Source organism: Dermacentor silvarum, chromosome 5 (assembly GCF_013339745.2).
Source record: "Dermacentor silvarum isolate Dsil-2018 chromosome 5, BIME_Dsil_1.4, whole genome shotgun sequence".
Classification (NCBI taxonomy): domain Eukaryota; kingdom Metazoa; phylum Arthropoda; class Arachnida; order Ixodida; family Ixodidae; genus Dermacentor; species Dermacentor silvarum.
The window spans coordinates 36,658,361-36,679,420 of NC_051158.1; the positions used below are offsets into that span (position 1 = coordinate 36,658,361).

The window sequence follows — 21,060 nt, forward strand, 5'->3', positions numbered from 1 at the left end:
AAGAGGGTCTGCCTGGTCCTTCACACTATTTCCTTGTTCATTTACCAAGGGCAATGGATGGATTTGCTGACCCTTCAGCCTTCTCAGTCCGTCCCAAACTTTAGCCTCTTGTGTGTGTGAATTAATGCCAGAGACAAACCTCTCCCAGATTGCCCTCCTAGCTTGCCTTCGCGTCCTCCTTCCCTGCGATTTAATTTGTTTGAATGAAATAAGGTTTATTGAATTAGGATACCGACGGAGAATGCCCCATGCTTTGTTTTGTTTCTTGCGTGCCTGTCTACAGTCATCATTCCACCAAGGGGCTCGTCTTTTGCAAGAGTTACCATTTGTCTGTGGGATGCATTTTTCTGCTGCGTTGAGTGTAAAAGCGGTAAAATATCCTACTGCGTCGTCTATGCTAAAATCGGTAATAAAATCTTGTGATAAATGACTTGCTTCTTTAAAATGCTCCCAGTCAGCAGATGCTAATTTCCATCGCGGAATATGAGGAGGGATGTCATGCTGTGCTATTAAATTTAAGGTTACCGGGAAGTGGTCGCTTCCAAGAGGATTTTTAATGACATTCCATTCCAAGTGAGGCAGAAGAGACGCAGAGCCAATTGCTAGATATATGGATGAGTAGGAGTTGTGTTGGAAGTTGTAATAGGTGGGCTCCTTCTTATTAAACAGGCATGCATCAGAGGTCAAAAGAAAATTTTCAATCAGTCGTCCCCTCGTGTCACAACAGGAGCTTCCCCACATCGTGTTGTGAGCGTTAAAATCGCCTACGAAAATGTAAGGCTCGGGAAGCTGGTGAATGAGGTTATAAAAGTCGGTTTTTTCGAGATGATGATTGGGGGTATATAAATGGAACACACAGTTACCAGTCTGTTAAATAGAATGGCCCGAACTGACACCGCCTCAAGGGCCGTCTGAAGGGCCACCTGTCGACAAGCCACTGACTTCTCAGCAACTATTGCTACACCACCGGACGACGCGACAGCGTCGTCTCGGTCTTTACGATAGACGGTATACTGACGGAGAAAGTTTGTGTTTATGGGTTTCAGATGTGTCTCCTGAACACACAGCAACTTTGGGTTATGTTTGTGTAGGAGTTCTGTAATGTCGTCGAGGTTATTAAGAAGTCCTCTAACATTCCATTGTAATATTTGTGTCTCCATGATGACAAAAGTGTTTGTGCTGTGTGTTTAGGAGACTAAGATTAGCTCACGGGGCCCTTTCCAGGCGCCGTGACGCGAGTTTTGTCTTTTTTGGAGCGGTCGAGAGAATCCCGCCGTTCCTTAGGCGCTGGCTGCGCCGTCTGAGTAGGTGCTATGTCCATCGCCTCCTGTGAGGCGCTGGACACGCGCCCTTGAGAGCGCTGTGTTGGACGTGAAGGCCTCGACACGTCGGACGAGACCTTTGGGGCCACCAACCCGGAGGTTGACGGGTCCCCTTCTCGGACGGCGAAGCAGCGTCAGCTGCTTTCGCCACGGGGGCTGGTGGCACAGCCGCAGCCACACTGTTTGTGGAACGGGCCGATGCCGGAGTCTGCTGCGACGCTGCCCCCTTGCGCACCGCATCAGCATACCTTGCGGTATGAAAAACAGAAACACGTTTTCGCGCTTCCTGAAACGATATGTTTTCTTTGATTTTCAATGTAATTACTTCTTTTTCTTTTTTCCATGTTTCACAGGATCGGGAGTATGCAGGGTGCTCATCTTCGCAGTTCACACAGTGGGGTGTTCCGGAGCAGTTTTCGGAAGTGTGGTCTTTGTCACCACATTTTGCACACGTGAGATGACCTCGGCAGCTTTGCGAGCCGTGGCCGTACTTCTGACACTTAAAACATCGACGAGAGTTAGGAATGTAAGGTCTTACACGAATTTTTGTATTGCCTGTCTCGAGGGTTTCTGGTAGCACACTAGAGCCAAATGTAATGATAAGATGTTTTGTGGGAATTTCTTTGTTGTCTCGCCTGATTTGTATTCTTTTTACCTCAATGACATTTTGGTCTTGCCAACCTTCTAACAGTTCTGCTTCAGTAAGTTCTAACAGGTCAGAATCTGAGATCACGCCTCGGACTGTGTTGAGGGAACGATGTGGGGTCACTGTGATTGGGATGTCTGCAAAGGTTGTGAGATTTGCGAGTTTTTCATGTAGCAGCTTGTCACGAACCTCAAGGAGGAGGTCGCCGCTTGCCATCTTGCTAGCTTTAACGCCTGGTCCAATGGTGTCCGTCAGAGATTTAGATACAAGGAAAGGTGATATAACCCTTACTGGCTTATCAGGTTTGTCACTGTGGATAACGTGATATCGTGGAAAGGATTCTTTGCGCGGAGTGAAAAAGTTCAAGGTGACTTCGGTGCGTACGCGCTTTGCAGCGGTACGATCGGGTAACAGAGGGAATGATGCTCTATGCATGCTAGATGTAGTTCCTTCGGCAGCAATGGCAGCCACCCACCATGGAGCCCAACAAGGGGACGCTACAAGTTTGACAAAGCAATGACTTGCACACGCCAGCCGTGCATCGCTGCTATAACCCAATGCGTTATACTCAAGGTTGGATATACCGCACCAGGTTAACCCAAGCCGCCTGGGAGAAACAGAAAAAATTAGGAAGAAAGGAGATGACAGGACAGAAAGGTAAGTTGATAGGAAAGTAAAAGATTTAGGAGAGGGACAGGAAAAGGCGACCACCGATTTCCCCCGGGTGGGTCAGTCCGGGGGTGCCGTCTACGTGAAGCAGAGGCCAAAGGAGTGTGTTGCCTCTGCCGAGGGGCCATAAAGGTCCAAGCACTCAGCATTGGCTCAACCCCCAGGATCCCCTTTTCCCCGGACACGGCTAAGCCACGCACGGTTAAGCGTGGGAGGGTCCGTCCCCCATGTGCTCGGGTCCGTGGTGTCGCAGCCCACCAAACGCCTGCTTACGCAGGCGCCCCTGCGGGCCCCCCCTCGATGCACCACTGGATATATATAAGTTAAAAGAAGTGCAGGCGCACGTAGAAAAACAAAAACATTTTATTGTCGACGTTTCGGCTGGGGTCCGGCCTTCATCAAGAGAACGCTCCGTCATATATATATATATATATATGACAGGAACATATATATGTACGTTCCGGCAACACGACGAAAAGTCCCCTGGTGGTCAAAATTTATCCGGAGTCCCCCATTACGGCGTGCCTGAAAATCAAATCGTGGTTTTGGCACGTAGTGCCCTGGAATTCATCACTGAGTAAAGTAGTATTTCATCATCTGGTAATTGTACGAAAACTTATATGTCTACTCTCTTTGTGTGCTGATTTGAAAGAAATCAAGCTCAAGTAACAAATAATTCTTTTCTCCAGAAAGCCGTACAAAAGCAGCGGTTGCGATGAAGAAAATTTATTAGATAAGACTCAATTGCCTGTATGACATACAAGCTTGAAATGTACACATGATATGATAATATGTGCTAAAAAGAATTATGGGGTGTTATGTGCCAAAACCACGATCTGATTATGAGGCACGCCGTAGTGGGGGACTCCGGAATAATTTGAACCACCTGGGGATAATTAACGTCCACCTAAATCTAAGTACACGGATGTTTTCGCATTTCGCCCCCATCGAAATACGACCGCCATGTCCGGGACACGACGATATGTGCTAATGTGTGTACTATGGAGACCACTATTCGAATTTGGATGGCTGATGATATGCTTACATTATACTTTGCCGCTGTTGTCGTCCAATAATAAGGCTGCATCACATCGAAGACAACACACGATATTGATATATTCTTTAGTACTGAGTTCTTAGCCCGAGATTGCTTTTTTTGTGGGCGGATTTCAGCGCTATAGGCTGCACACTAGACTGCTAGTATGCTAGGCTGCTCTGTAAGGAACTAAACAGAGTGTGTAGCCGACTATGAACTTTAATTAAGAAAGCTCGACCCACCACGCTAGCCCAGCGCCTATGGTGAACTCGAGGTGGTAGGTTCAATCACGGCGAAGAGGCCGCATTTCGATTAGGGCGACATGGAGAAAAGCTTGTTTACTTAAATTTAGGCAACATGGTAAAAGATATGCTGAGCCTCCCATTACTACGTGCCTCATAATCAGATTGTGTTTATAGCCCGCATAGCCCTGACTGTACATTGTGAGCGGAGGAAGCGGGCAGAAAGGTTGAAAAACGTTTAATTGGCAAAATTACAAACTGCGTTCATTGTTTGAGGCTGAAAAAACTCCGGCTCTCCGCTCTTCTCTCGCAAAACGTCCAACGACTCTCAAGGTTGCTTGACCTCATCTCTGAATAAAGCTATGTTTAGAGCTGAAGCTCACATCCCACCCCACTTAGAAGTCCAAGTCCACTTGGAAAAGAAAAGCTACTGTTGCATTGACGTGATCGGGTGGGCAGTCTGGGCTGTCTCACTTGGCACTGATCGTTGAGCGGCAAAGCAGATGCAGTTTCTGCACTACGTGACACCGGGCGAGAAGTCTTCAAAGGTGGATGGTGAATTCTTCAACCCGAAAGGCATTTGCGTCCATTTGAAAGTACCCTGGTGCGTGATGAATGTGGTTTTCTCCTGGTCTTTCTCTTTCACTCTGATTTGCCAGTATGCACAGCACAAATCCAAGACCGCGAACAGGGAGCTGCCAGCAAGGTCATCAAAAATGTCATCAGCCCGGGGAAGTGGCTGCAGAACATTCACTGTCATATGGTTCAGAGGTATGTAATTCACACACAACCTCTTTTTGTTGTTTTGCGTCACTACCACCACTGGAAAGTCCCATGGGCCATAGGATGGTCGGATGATGTCACTCTCAAAAAGAGTCGCTGTCTGACGCTTGAGAAATTGTCTATCACTGGCTGTGTAACGGTACGGCTGTCGACCGTAGGGCTTGGCGTCAGGCACCAGCTTGATCTCGTGTTCGATGCCTTCATAGAGACCGATGTCTTCAGGGCTTGTGCTGAAAAGACCAGCATGACGTTGTACAATGCGCTTTACGGCTGCTTGTTCTTCGTAATTGAGCTGAGCTCCAAGGCAGATGTCATTCAGGGGATCATCAGGGACGTTAGCAAGTGGGTCTGAAGGCAATGGGCTGGAAGAGTTTGTCTGGAGTGGGCTTGTGGGACATGTTTCCAGTTGAACTAGGGCCGCCTTGTTGAGCTGGCTCCACAAGGGTTCATTCTCGTCTGGCTCGTACTCGAATTGAAGTGGCTCTGCCGTGGGCTGCGAGGGATCAAAACGTGACAATGCAGATGTTGTCAAAATTACTGCATTTGACATTCTTTGCAATAGTTTCTGTTTGCACTGCACGACAACGTTGGTAGATGGCTGGCAGATCACAGGCAGCTTCGGAGGTTTGAAGTGGAGTTCAGCTTGAGCTGCGTAAAACCAATCCTCTCCCAGAATGAGGGGAAGGGCATTTCGTTCAAGGATGGCTGCTTCGACAACTGCGGATAGAGGCCCAATAGTGATCCTCAAAAAGACAGATCCTTCCGGCATGACGGAGCTTCCGCCGACGACAAGCAAAGGTGGCTTGGTCCACGGTTCGATGTTGAGGTTTGATGCTAAGCTTGCTGCAAGAATGGTGACGTTTGAACCACTGTCTGGGAAAGCACTGATCTCTCCCAGTCCTTTGACGTGAGCAGTAGCGACGGCACATCTGAACTTGGATCCATACAAGGTGTCATCGACACGGCCAACACAGGCTGTTGGTGCTTTGGGGACTGTCGGCTTGTTGTCACCCGAAGGTTGCTTTGGTGTAGTACATTTATTTGCTAGGTGACCCTTCTCTTGACAGTTGTAGCACACTGCATCTTTCAAGTCTTGTCCTTTTCTGTATGCTGGGGCACCATACTTAGCTGAAATGGCTTCGTACCTCGACTCTTGGTCCGCAGGTGGTAGGCTGTTAATACGAGGAGGCAGTGTCATGCGTGTGGTGTGCTGGAACGTAGATGGTCGAGCAGTCTGTGAGGAGTTCACAGTACAGTAAGTTCTGGGAGTAGCACTCTGGAGCTGGGGGCGTCCCGGCTGTCTTGCGAATTGCTCTGCTGGCTGTGGAGATCGGATCAGGCGGGCGTGGTCCACTGCTCTATCCACTTCGGATACAATGCTGAGGAAGTCGTCCACGGTACGGGGTCGCTGAACAGCGATGGATGTGGCTACCTGGTCGTCACGAATGCCTTGAACGAGGTATTCGATGCGTTCCTTGTCAGTAATGGGGACTGGACAACGTGACATGGTCTTGAGCTTTGCAAAGGTGTACTGCTGTAGGCTCTCTCCGGCTTTTTGTGTGAGGGCTGTGACCTTCTGTTGCCACTGTATCATGGAAAGTTGCTCGCCGAATTGTTCTTGAAGTCCGGCCTTCCAGATGGTCCATGTGGTAAGCTGTCGCCCTGTTGAGGCATGCCAGTCTGCTGCGACTCCACGTAGCTTTCCTTGTGCAATGGCGAGGAGAGTTGGGTCTTCCCATCGTGCAAGTCGTTGAATGCGCTCGAGCTCTTCGATCTAGTGCTTGAAAATAGGGGTGCCACTTCTGTTGAAGGTAGGCAGCGAAGCTGAGAGGTCTGGTAGCGTTGTCACGTGCACTGGGTTCGCGTGACTTGCTATCGTGGTCATCATAATGGCCATGTTTTGGTGAAGAAAAGCTGCCATGCGCTGCATGTTCTCTGCTGGGTCTGACGGGAAAACTGGCATGGCTGGGAATGACGTCGTAGGCAATGGCATGGTCGAGAACGACGTTGAAATCTCGGGCACGCATGGCACGGGTTCGTGGTTTGGCGGTGGGTCTTTCGCGGTATCAACCAAAAGTCGGTCGATTAGTTCCTCCTTGTTGCCGGTTGTGGAGAGGTTTCGGCGTTGCAGCTCAGTTTTAATCAATTGTGCATTTAACGTGGCGAGGTCTTCTGCGGTGGCAACACGCCAGTTGATGAACGACATCGTTGTTGACACGCCGGGCTGGGTAGGCTTAGGAATGGTTTGGCGTTCAACAGCGCTCCGTCGAGGGCACGGCGGCTTAGTTAGTGGGCGAAGTGGCTGTGGCAGGCTGCGGATGTCGACAGCGCCATGTGTGAGCGGAGGAAGCGGGCAGAAAGGTTGAAAAACGTTTAATTGGCAAAATTACAAACTGCGTTCATTGTTTGAGGCTGAAAAAAGTCCGGCTCTCCGCTCTTCTCTCGCAAAACGTCCAACGACTCTCAAGGTTGCTTGACCTCATCTCTGAATAAAGCTATGTTTAGAGCTGAAGCTCACAATATAAATCATTTTAATACAGTCTTGACCGTTCAACGAGTTAAACAACTCTCAACGCTTAATTAACCGACTACAACTATCGTGCTGACCGCAATTGATTTCCTTATTTCTGTTTTGCTGCCGTTGTAGAGAGACGTGTACAGGTTGTTTATAAGATGAAGAGCACCAGTAGAGATGATGAAACGGAGATACACGCGAAGCAAACGGTGCGCACGGCGCAGCCTGTTTGGCGTGTTATATGCGGCAGCTAGCGGCGTCATCTGGAAACGTGGTGCACTCGTCGCTACCCTCTCGCTGCCTAGATGGCGCTAGCGGGCATTACTTTGGGAAAGCTGTTCGGCGAGCAGTAGGTGTCGCATCAAATGTCATCGGCACACATAAAGAGGTTAACAAACGTGCCAAACGGCTGATTGTCTTGCTTTCTCCGTCGACTGAAAAGTTGTTATATTTATCAACAGCTTACTGAAGCTCTGGTAAAGGCCTAAGCTACTCCCTAAGAAGATTCAACATTCGCCTACACTGTTAGAATACCTGTTACTTTTGAAAAAAGTAAAAGAGAAATCATTATACACGAGTTGCTCTTTGCTGTCTAGAGTGCGCTCACGGAAATTTATTTGACAAAGAATGTTGCAAAAAATATTTGCACTTTTTTGCACTTATTAGGCAAGCAATCGGCAAATATTATCGGTGCGTTGCGTCTAGGAATCACGGACGCGCCGAACGGCAAAATGCTTTTGCTTTCACCGTCGACGAAAGAGCTGTCACATTTATCTAGACAAGTTACTGAAGCTTTCGTGAGGCCTAACAACCTCTCGAAAAAGACAACACGCTCACACTTTCAGTTGAAATGCGTGTTAGCTATGCAATGTGCTCCTCCTCGAGAATATTATGCACAGATGTCCCTTAGAGATGCGTTATTGCTGACTTGGAAAAACACCATTCCAAATTAAATTCTGCGGTTTTGCGCGCCACAGTAAGCGACTCTGGATTAGTTTTGGCCACCTGAGTTTCTTGAACATATGCTGAAATCTAAGCACACGAGTGGTTATGCAATTCGCCCGCATGAAAATGCGGCCACCGTGTTCGGGAGTCGAACCTCTGACCTCGGGCTTAACAGGGCATGGCCACAGCCCCTAAGCCAGAGCGACGGCTATGACCATCCGGAGATTGTGTGCATCTTCCGAAGTGAAATGCCTGTGCATCTATAGTGAGTGTGAATATTTTGCGGTGGATATGCCCCGAGCTGAAGAATATAAGTGTCAACACACTCCAGGCTGCAACGTTACCAAATGACCCACCTGATCTTAATAAGATTCTCTTGCAGTGTGCGCAAGAAATTGGCCTGCATTGTTTGATTTCGTTTACTTGCATAATTATGCCTGTATAAGTATGCCAATGTGAAGAAAGACACGCTTTACTTTTCAATATCATTTCACTGCTTGAAAACAGCACATATACGAGCCTGCATTGCTTCGTTTTTCTGGGTGAAATGGTCCCAGCTTTCCATGTTGCTCATCGTCACCATTCAAAGCAGATCCGCTTGGCGTTTAATAAGAAGCAGCATGCGGAAGCATGCTGAAGGCAAATATATAACTGCACTAGAAACACATGTGAGTACGCGCTTGCACGTATAATGATCGCCTTTCTATCAAACGTGTGATGCACGAACAAGTAGCTCTCAACCTAGCGCGCTGCGATTGAGAAAGTGCTAATGCAGCAAAGGTGGCACTGCTGTTAGCAAAAGGCGAGGCTATTTGTGATAGTGAAAACCAGAATAATGTATCTTAACTTGTGGCTGTACTGTCACTTTCTCGGTGGTAGCGGGTTACCTTTAAGTGGTTGTTTCTTTACACGCAGCCTGACTGCAACCCTGGTGCTCAAACACGTAGCAGGGTAGATTTTTCTTTATTTTTTTTTTCGTTATTCATGGGATTGCTTTCTGAGGAGTTAAATGGTTGCAGAATAGGTCGGAATGTAGATAAATGTGAATCAGATAGATCTTAACAAGCTTTACAAATTTCTCTTTTGAAGAGTTAACAATTAGGCTTTGTATTGCTAAGTCCGTAGATTTCTTGCGTCACCGATCGGCGGAGCAAACACTATGCTAAGGCCAGTTTTGTTTCGAGCTGCTGTTTCACAACGACGTCAGGCTCTCTGTTCTCTGAAATGACGTACCCAGTTTAGCGCTATGCGTTGTACGCCTGACTGCAGCATTTATAGCGAAGCATTGTCTGCATCCTACCAGGCACTTTCCTCTCGGTTTCTAGGTGAGTATGCTGCCTCTCGGCCCGTTCGGGTCCTCTCGCCCAAAGCGCGGAGCTGCGCTCTCTAAAGCGCTGCATAAAAAGCGCCTCTTCCTCTCGACAGTAACTCTCACTTCTTTTTTTCAATGAAATTATAGCTAAACCATCGACGATTATTGCCACTTTAAGCCAATATCCGAACGCTTCAAGTAAACTATTCGCTTGTTTAACAGTGAGACAAGCTTGAACGCGCGTGTTGTTGCAGTGACAATATTTAGCTAGCATTTGTTGCTTCATTGTGGAATTTTATAGAGCATTAAGCACTTAGCCGGCGAATGTCTCGCGGTAGTCCAGACGGCTATACATTCGATTAGTCACAAGTACGTTGTATCTATGGGTGCAAGCGTTGGCATGGAAGTTGACTGACATCCTTTCCCTGCCAACGCAGCCACAGGGGGATAGCGGACTGGTTGGGGGGACAGGAGGAGGGCTGCCCTTTCCGAGCGCTCTAACACAGCATTTCCATCTTGAGACATCCCAAGGGTCTTGCGCGAGAGTACGTACGTCTCTATAAGCTGGTTGGCGTCGGGCGACAAACGCGTCCGACAAGACGCCTACGCAAGAGCATGCGAATTTTCGGTGAAACTGCAAAACCCAAATACCACCGACCACCAAGGAATCGGGCGAAAGAGGCGAATAGCTATACTCACTTAACAAAATTAACGCCGGTTCCACGCTTGTGAAATCAGATGACACAGTGTAGCACTGCAAGCATGTGTGTATAGCGTAGTGGGTATGACACTCGCCTTCGGACCTTGAGTACCCGGATTCAAATCCCACCTCGCCGAAAATGTTCATGTTTTTTTCTCTCTATCTGCCTATCTCTATTTCTTTCTCGCTCTTTCTCTTTATCTCTCTCGCTCTCATTTTCTCTTTCGCTCACCCAAGGAAGTTGTGTTACAATCGTCGGTACAATTCAACCATATGGTTCCCATAAATGCATGTTCTACAAACGTGGATGTTTAGCGCAGTCGTTCTTGCGCTATGGGACCCCTGGTTCGAACTCCACCTCGCCAAGAAAGTTAGTTTTGTTTTATTTATTTCTTTATTTCTCTCGCTCTCTGCCTGTCTTTCCCTTCTGTTCGTCCTCTCCTCCTATGCTCTGCTTTCACTCTCTCCCAGCTCGGCGACTCTGCGCACAACAGCGAGACAAAGCTAGCGAGGCTCTAACAGCTCCACTGTAAGACTAAACTGTGTGTCCGATCGTGAGATTGACGAAGGGCACCCAACGCAAAGCGCATGGCATACGCATTAAGCAACAGACGCCTGCATACATCGCCTAAGCCAAGTAGCTCTTTGGGACATCTGGTGAGGGTGACACGTCGCATAGCAAAAATGTGGTAAACCAAAAGTTGGCAGTTTTACTGGAAGGGCAAAGCATTGACAGTGATCCACGAGCACATAACGTTGCCCTTAAGCTCCAAGGACAGTGTTCTTGACAATACGAGATGACCACATGTACGCGAAGAAACTGCTGCTCCGCGCCAGAGGCAGTGCCATTGAAACTACCCGGCGTCCTCAAACGGGGCCGTGATCAGGCGCGCCGCCAGTAGTGTTCAACGGACGCGTTAACAACCGCCGCATCCGCGGCCGCTACAAGATGATTGGGCACAAGATGATTGGGCACAAGTGCCTTCGCTTGGGGGTAACACATGATTATAAACAATCGCCCAATCGTTGCCATTACAGTTTGCTTATAGAACATTCGTAGTTGTTTTTGTAATTTTGACTCACTATGCAATTGAATAAATAGCAAAGAACAGTTGATCCTGCTCTATAGAGTGGCCGACAACATGCTTTTAGTCGCGTTCTTGTTTAGTGCCCTCGAATTTTTTCAGACCATGGCTAAATTTAACAGATGCACTCCGCATATAGTGAAGAATCTCCACGGGGGTGAATATGCCGATGTGAGTGAGAAGTAAGAAGTATATGCTTACCATCGCAGAATAAAAAAGGCAGTACGTTTACAGCAAGGAAGCAGTACGCGTGACTTGTTGTTTACGTACCTGAATGTGTAATTTTGTAACTCCTCTGCGTTGAGTGGTTATGCACTTTATGTATTGTTCAGTGTTGGAGACACTGCAATTCTTTAAGTTATGTTCCATTTTCGACAGACAAATTTTCACCAACTGCTTGTTAACGCTGTTGTAGTAAATTCACTCCAGTTGCGGACGCTAGAATTTTAGCGCAATACTGCTGCACTACAAAACTTGAATCTAACCCCACACGCACACTATCGGAACCTTACCGCCATGAGTAAAACACGTATAATAACAAAGACCATAAAGAAAGCTATACTTCTTGGACATTTCTTCTTTTTTCTTACAATGCACGATGACCTCAAACTACTCTAAACAATTCCACATTCGCTATCAGAATTTCTAAAATTTCTCATTTGACTAGAGCTTGTCAAACTAATTTACTGTGTACTTTTTAGGCCACGTCCTCTGTACGCAGAACAAAGAAGATGCCCCTGCTCTCAACGACTATCAATTGCCTAAGAACAACGCTTTTGGTGGTTGTCTTCTGCCATTGTATCGCACATTACACTGGCAAACTAATAGTAGGCCATATTCAGACAACTACTTTATCAGCCATCGTAAACAAAGGTACGGAAAATAGGCGGTCCTTGCCTTCAAAATATTTTAATCTTGTGTACCTCAATCTTTTGTTTCGGCACGCTAATATATGTGTTTTATAAACAGCCACGTATGATCACTGTCATAGTCCATTGAATTATCCATATTTTTCACATGCATAAATTATACTACAAAAACTGCTCTTCCCGATGTCAGTCCAGATGGTAATCTTCCAATAAAAAGTTGTCGCAGTTTCACCTGAAAGGCGCAGCATCAATTGCGATAGCAAATTTGTAGAGAGCTATACGGAGTAATGATATTAGCTTTATCAGCTGTATAAATTTGGACATGCAGCAGCACCGGCAACGCGCAGAACTGTTGTCGACGCCGTCGGCGTTTTTCCCGCGTTCGCTCAAAATGCCTGCGGCGTTGGTGACTGTTGCCGGAGCCTCTGATATAAATAGGCATTTGGTGCCGCAGCTAAACGTCGTCTCCCTTCCCTCCCCCTCCCCCCTCCCCCACGGCCTCTCGCGCGTCGAAAGAAGGCGCGTTTGCTCTACATATATGATGATTGTAAAGGAGGAAAGAGACGCCTACTTCTGCAGCCCTTAAGGAAGCACGGCGCAGAACGCGCGTTTGTTCTCCGCCGTGCGTTCACTCGCCGTGAAAGAGCGCGTCCTTCGCGCCCTTTCACTCGCACATACAGCATTCGGCGGCGCGCGGCGACGATTTCATCTCGATTGACGTCATACGGAACCTCACGGCGACGGCGACGGCGACGGCAACGGCAACGGCGACGGCGACGCCGACGGCAGAAATCTGCTTTTGAGTGTCCATATAATTGCTATCGCAATAAAAAGATCGGTCACCTTATTGTCGTGAGAGTAAGAAACAATGGTAAGATGTGTGGACTTCATATAGAATTATATGGCATGGTGAGTATGGAAATGTTTCATTCATTCGTTAGTTTATAATGTGAGCAAATAACCATTTTTTAAAACTCTTACTAACGTGGAAATTTCTCCATGGTGATCAAAAGCACATGAGCTAAGTACTGCTCAACGAGGAGAGGAGTGAAAGGGATACCGTCATGTTCTGCATCGGTTAAAGATATAGTCAGGACAGATAGAGTTTTTCCCGCTATACGTAGTCTGGTTTGCTTCCCTCTGAGGCCCGTCTCCGTACTGTTTCTTTTATTCCAATAGCAATTATATGGACACTTCAAGCAGATTTCTGGCGTCGCCGTCGCCGTGAGGTTCTGTGTAAAGTCTAAGGGCCATAAAATTATCGCCACGCGCTACATGCTGTATGTTCACATGAAAGCACACGAGGGACGGCGCTTTCACGGGGAGCGACCGCACGGCGGAGAGCAAACGCGACGTCTTCCGTTGCGCGAAAGGCCGTGGGAGGCTGTGAGGGAGGGAGGGAGGGAGGGAGGGAGGGGGGCGACGTTGTGCAGCGGCACAAAATACGTATCTTGCAAAGGGACGCAAGGGGAACTGGAATTTCGCAGGCGAAAGGAGGAAAGCGGGAAGGCAGCGCGGGAGGGAGGGGGTGCGGCTTCTGCTCTGCGAGCAACTGCGCACTTGTACTGTGTGCGGCAGCGGGCAGTCACGTGCACTGTATCTTGAAAGCGATTTGCAACACGGCTCCTACTTTTGTATGCGCTGTGCTTTCGCCGCTCAGTTTACGCTGAAGTGAAAGACCGCACGAACCTTCGCTCACTGCTACTTGTGCTCTTGCTCATGCCAGCGCTTTGACAGCAGTCGTGCGCGGTCATCGAGTCATGTTTGCTGGTGCATGCTGACACCATGCTTGTTAATTCAGTTAGTAAGCTAATGTGTCCATGTTTATAAAGCCGATAAAACAACTATCCTTGCTCCGTATAGCTCTCTACGAATTTGCTATCGGAATTGATGCTTCGCCCTTCGGGCGAAACTGCGACTTTTTTTATCCGTACTAACATCCCCACGTGAATACGAAATTGCATTGTAATTTATATTTCGAATAAGGTTATTAAGTGGGCGGTATTTGTTGTGTGATCCATAAAACAGGCAATCGATTATTCATTAGAGCAAAAGAGATGGAAATCGCATTGAAGAGAAACTCAGTGACCCTTCCAAATATATAAATTGAGGTATTGAGATCGTAGCAAGGATAGCTTCTCAGGTCGCAGGAAAAGTGATGCATGGGAGAAACCTTCAACCTGCAAAAATTATAATTGTGTTGAAGACTATGCGCAATCTTTGAAAAATCCCGTCAGTAATTACGAACGCTCTTGGGTGATACTCAAAACTTTTGCCATATTTTTGGACCAAGAATGCGTGGCATGACTGGCAGTAGTTCTGACACAAGACGCTGTGAGCAACCGTGAATTTTATTATCTCCTTGTAATCCTGTCTCCACAGGCAAATGCTATGTGAGTGCTTACTACATAATCGACGACGGATACACTCTGAACTTAACGAGTCCTTGCCTCTCATTCAAATGTAATGTTTCCAAAAGGACTCTGACAATGCAATAGTGAGTATAGCTACATTATTGCTCTTTGTCGCGTAAGAAGTGTGACGTTGTCCGATTTATTTATTTATTTATTTATTTATTTATTTATTTATTTATTTATTTATTTATTTATTTATTTATTTATTTATTTATTTATGTATTTATTTCAGTACCCGCAGGGCCCGGGGGCATTAAAGAGGGGAGTGGGTTACATTCGAAGAAGTGGATAACAAGGGACAACAGTAAATTTATATAAAACTTAGCATAATTGAGGTTCACGGGGAAAAAGAAAAAAAAATAAAGTTACATCAATACAAAAAAGGAGATTAACAATAAATAGCGCACAGTACAAGGAGAGAAAACTATCTGAACAAGCAAAGCATAAATAAATATTTTGCAACAAAGAAATAAAACGGAATACATGACGCTCGAAGTAGTAATATGTGCCTAAAAAACACAGAACACCTGTTTTAAAAAGATTGGTGTGATAAAAAGAAAAAAAAATGATAACAAAAAATAAAAAAGCTGACAATGCTACAATTATGTTTATGACAACAGAAGGTTTGTTAAAGCAGCTTTGAACTTAGCGTTATCCGATATTTCGACGACGGATCGGGGAAGGTGATTCGAACTTGCTGACGTACTGGGGATGAATGAATTGAAAAAAATACAGTGACAGAGTGTATACAGTGACAGAATGTCGCGTCAGCAAGTGGCCGAAGTCTACTGATAAGTACTTATGCGTCTCTTGGATCTTCAGTTGGAGCTACAGCTACCTTCGGCCAATTTATTTTATTTACGAAATTTTATTAGTGCACCGGGCCACAACACAGCGCGTACAGTGATAAAGGCCGACTCATCTTATAAAGACATAGCTATGATTCATAGCTATGTCTTCGTTAGAGTTCTAATATTTTGAGTGGTGACACATTATAACGTTTTGATAAATATGCAAGCGTCGTAAAGGAACTACTTTTGTGCTGCGTAGATAGGAAAAAAGAGTCACCATTTTATTTGCGTCTGTTGTGATTACGAACTGATGCAAACGTTCAATGTTTGTGTCTAGCACTGTTACAGTGCAAGGTCTCATGGTAAAGAAATTGTCGTGAAATCCACATTCTCATCTTTCATTATAGATATAGGCTAAGAAATCGCTTACGGCACAGTGTTTTGCACGCTGTAGACAAATTGCTAAAGTTACTGAGACTTGAATGCAAGTTAGGTGTTCCTGTGGACGACCTTACGTGATGTATTTTGAGCAACGAAGAAGTAAATAAATTAACCAGAACTGAACAACCTGTATGTTGTTTTCAGTTGTGTCCCTCCAAGCACGATTGGAGATCCTTGCCCGATGGTCAATAACACCGGAAATCATGATTTTCCGTGGTGCTGCCCTGCTTTCAGATGTTGAAGGGAGCTAATAGGGGAGCCACAAATATTTTTTTTTCAGAAAGCAATATTTGTCGACATTCTTGTTTTTCTCCAGAGTGACAAACAAGGGCTTAATAAACTTTTCATACCTTGAACGCCAACAGAGTATCTTAATATCATGACTCTGTCGAGGGGCTACCAATATGATTTTGGGTGTTCTAAAACTATCTTTTTTTCAGCTGTACTGTTCTTTTTCCTGATGCATTTAGACTACTGTTTTATTTTTGGTCTTCAGAATAATGTAACAGACTGTCCAAGGGTAACCGTCAGGGTGCCCCTTAGAAAGGAAGTATTTGGTCCAATGGCAACGACGACAACGGCAAAGACAATGGCATGGGCGATAACGACGACAATCAATACAGTGAAAAACAACTTTCAGGGAAAACTAATGTTACAATGCAAATGGTCCCTCTGCAATTTTACCCAGATTGAAAGCGACGACGACAACCATATCGTACTTTTGCCTGAAGACAAATCATTACATAGAAAGAATTACCGTTGCCACGTTACCGTGCCGTAAGCACGGTAATACCTTGCAGGCCAAGTCACGCCTGTACAAACCAAGACACAGCAAGAAAATGGCGTCGGCCACAGAGTCCATGCCTGCGTCTCACCTGGGTTTTTCATCAATAAGAGCCGAGTTATTTTACTTCAAATTGTTAACCAATTTGAGTTCTTCGGTGGCCCGGCGAACTGGTAGCAAGCAGATATCCCTTTTACCTACATGGCTCAGACTTAGCTTAGCTCGTGGTGGAAGTGAAGGATCATATCACCGTGAGCTTAGATGCCGCTAACCACAAGCTTACACATGCTTCGCTAAACAATTGATCTTTTTAGCTTGTCTGTGTACGTAATTACTCTTCCCAGAATACTGTGTGACTGAGGGCGTAAACGTGATCAGTCGTGTTGGCGGCGCCATTTGGGTGGAGAACTTAACTCGAGAGGACGCAGAGGTAGTATTGCTGTAATTAGCAATATTCTACATACCTGCTGGTGTAGAGCGTCCACAGTGATGCTATTGCTAAAACAAGTTTTTTTACATTCCTTTGAAGAAGATACACACGTTAAAGAAACTTTAACATGATGTCGCTACCGGCATTGTTACTGCCATCCACGCTGATCAGAGTCTTGTATTTCCTTAAAAAGTAATTTCCGTAAAGAGCATCAATTCGGCTTTCGTCGAGGCATGTCAACATAAATGGCTCTGTTAATGCAAAACGATCTAATAATGACAGGGTTTGATGAACAGAAAATAACACTCGGTGTTTTTGTAGATTTCGCCAAAGCATTCGATAGGAATATTATTCATGTCATGTTGTTTATGAAATCAGAGCATTATGAGTTTCACAGTTTGCCTCCTGAGCTTCTTAAGTCGTACTCATTCGAAAGAAAGCAATGTGTCAGTATTGGAAATGATCACTCAGGTTTACTAAACACATATGCACGGCTTCCTCGAGGGATCATACTAGGGTCGGTACTTTTTATTATATATATATATATATATATATATATATATATATATATATATATATATAATGACTTAATAAATATTAGCGATGAAGCCCACTTTATAATTTATTCTGATGATACAGCCCTTTTCTTGAAGTCATATTACTTAAAAAATCTGTCGCTATTAGCAAACACCGTATTGCGTAATACATTCCTGTGGTCAAAAGCAGTCATTAGATACAAACACAAACACACACACACAAAACGACAGTACTATTTACTCCTGCACAAAAACGTGTCAATTGTGATTTGGAAACCTTTCCGGGAATAAAAAAAATGCAGCTAGTGTGAAAACACTAGGGGTAACCTTCAATCAACATTTAGGTTGGGATGAGCGTGTTCAATGCGTAAATGAGGCTAGAGCACGTGGTACACTTTGTAAATTGCGAGACACTCTTCGCCAAAACATAAAGCTACTGCTTCACAATTCTATGTTGGCTTCTCATGCGAACTGCTGCAGCCTTGTGTGGGGAACGACGTCCCCTCCCCCCTCTCCCCCCAAAAAAAAGGTGTTTTTACAAGTGGAAGCGGAATTACCAGATTCGTGCATAAAAAGGTTATCAAAGTAGTTTTGTTAGGCCTTTTGGATGTCTTCATTTAGGTGATTACGCCATTTTTAAAGGTAATAAATAGTTGTGGGTCGCGACGAGCTAGAAGTATATTGTACATTACTTTTGTTCATTTATGTTGTGTAACAGGTCTCGCGTGATCCACGTCTTCCTAATTATTTTAAACAGCTGGTAATTGGAGGAAAGTTATGACCATGTATTTGTGTAAAATATTCTCTAAATGTATTGATTGCAATGTTTGCCCTATCTTCTGTAGGAACATCATTCCATGTTGTGTGAATTAGTTCGTGACGAAAATTCCCAAGTTTAGGCGATGTTATAGAAAGCGTTGATATAGAGAGTCGTTTTATTTTTATTTGTTGCTTAGTAAATAGAGAGAGAGAGAGAGAACTTTAATGAAAAGAATGGCTCAATGGCCTAAGAAGGGGTAAGGATCAATGGCGGGGTTCACAAGGGAAAAAAAACACACAAAAAACAAGAAAACACTACACATTCATAACCTGCCGGTCAAGCCGGCCTCGCGCACAAACTCCCATAAGGAGTTGATAGTTCGTCGGGCATCGGCCTGAGGGGGCGGCGTGGTCCATGCCTCCAGTGAGGTAATGCCGCGTCCCTTGTGCTTGTCTCTTACTGCCGCGAGACCGGGACAGTCCCACAATAGATGCCTGATTGTCGGTCGAGCACCGATGTCGCACGTACTACACGTCACTGATGAAGACATCACTTTCGCCTCCGTCTCTTCCTCCTCCTCATTGTCCAAACGTTGCCTCTGATGGCCTCGCGTCTTCTTTGAAGCGGCGTACGCGCGCCACTTAGCCAGAACGTCTTCGGTGAGTGCTGCGCCCGTCCTGGCCTTATGCACCAGGACTTGCGCGCCCCGAGGAAGCCCCTTGGGCAAAGGGTGGGCATTGTGCGGTACCTTCGCCTTCAGCTCCCGTTTGGCTTGGACTTTAAGTCGCTCGCGCTCCTCCTCCGGATCCAGACGCACAGGAGTGAGAGGGACTGGGCCCAGGGGAGATGAGCGGGAAAATAACAGCTTGCTCGCTGCACTGTGGGCCGCACCGTTGCCGATGCTGCCCGAGTGCCCCGGGACCCAGTCCACTCGCACACCCATGCCGTAATCCCGATGAAGGGATGCGCATGCGACCTTAATATCATGTGCCCACTTGCCTACTCTGGGCGTCGCCGTGAGTGCCTTTAGGGCATCTAAAGAGTCGGTGAATATCGTGAACTCTTTGCCCCTGTGGTCTTCCATAATATTTCCCGCCTTTTCCTTCAGCTTCTCTACGGCAAATAGGATGGCCTGCAGTTCAAGTGCCTTAATGGTCGGTTCTTGCTGGTGTTGGTGAATCCGGACGTTTTGCTGCTCACCACTAACGACTGCCAGCGCCGCTCTCGATGTAGTAGGATCCCAGGCCGCATCTGTGAAAATGGCATATTCTTTCAAGTCAGCCCGTTCTGCAAGTTTGGATCGATAAGCGCCGTGGTACTCTTTCGTCTGCCGGCGTGTGACAGGCTTCGTGACTCGAACCTGCACGACATCCCACGGAGCAACAGCCGGAAGCACTTCCACCTTGTTTGGCAAGCGTTCTCCGTCTAACTCTAAGAGTTGCTGTCCAGAGCGTGTGTAACGTCGACGGTGGTCATGTCCCTCCTTGCGTTCTATAATAATGTCCCTGAGTGGAGGAAGTCCCGCGTACCGGTGCAGGTCTTCCACTTCACGGGCGTTAAGCGAAACGATACTGCGTCGTTCTCTAGGCCGTATAGCTAAAACGAAGCAGCCAAGTTCGGTTCGCTCGACAACCCTCGTAGGTCTAGTTGAATTCCCTTGTTCACGCTGGGCCGCTTTTCGTCTGGAGCGGGTTGTGGCGCGTTCCCATAATCCGTCCCCTTCAAAGCCTTCTTCAGGCTCATGGCTGGACCATTCGGCTTGGAGACTGGCTGCCTTGCGTATGTCAGCATCATCTTCGAGCTGCTCACTCTCCATTCTTCGTCTTTTAGTATCATGGATTTCTTCACGTGCATTTTGTCGCCTAGCTTCTTGCATGGCAGCTGCAGAAGTTGGGAGCGCGCGCTGCGTTCGAGCTTGCCTTTTAGATTCGTCAGTCACAGACACAGCTGCGGACGCTACATCCATCAGCTCCTCTCCGCCTGGTGTCGTGGAGGGAACGCATGACGTTGCAGGTTGCACAATGATGGCCCTAGATGGTGCTGCCATAGCACTGGACTCGGGTGCCGGTAACGAAGCCAAGCCTAATGTCAGGCTTAGCGTTCGTTCCGACGCCGCAAACAAAGTGCCGAAAAATGTTCTGACGAGCTCAAAACTGAGTGAAACTGCTCTCACTTGTTCGGAAGGTGCAGTCCTCCAACTGGTAAGAGCATTGACGAAGAGCGTGGACTTGAACCATGGGAATAAAGACCTGTTCACGGGAGCACCAAAAAACGCGGCCTTCCCCGTCGGCGTCCAAACCGGAAGTTCTTAGTAAATAGAAATACAGGTAGGTGATCGCTAATATCGCATGAAATGGCTCCTGCTGTAATGTCCTCAGAAATAACGTTCGTGAGAAATAGTTAATGTAGATGAATTGGTGATTACTCTTGTTGGAATATTAATCGCGTTATAAGTATAGTTCAAAGCTATCAAACAGACATATCATCGGATGTTTAGAAGTTTCGTTAGACGGCATGTGAGTATTCATATCGCCGCCACATACAAATAAATATCTATTCATCACAGCATGGTTAAGCAAATTTTCTAATTGTCATAAATTTTGAAATGTTTCCGGAGGGGGGCGATACGTGTCTGAGATGACGTAATTGTTTAGGACAGCTGTCAGCATCTCACAATTAGGTTCTAAACAAAAAAATTCTGTTAGGAGTTCACAGAGAAAACAATTCTTTTACAAGCAAGCAATCACCACCCCTACAGCTGTAGGAAACATTTACAATCC

At 46.3% G+C, this 21,060-nt stretch overlaps 1 long non-coding RNA gene across 1 annotated transcript; it reads left to right on the forward strand.

The window, feature by feature from the left end:
• Positions 1-11,961: 11,961 nt before the first annotated feature.
• On the forward strand, positions 11,962-16,132 carry LOC125945337 (uncharacterized). The gene is made up of 3 exons (XR_007466826.1): positions 11,962-12,128; positions 14,507-14,621; positions 15,915-16,132. It is a non-coding gene; the product is annotated as an uncharacterized LOC125945337 (long non-coding RNA).
• Positions 16,133-21,060: the final 4,928 nt, after the last annotated feature.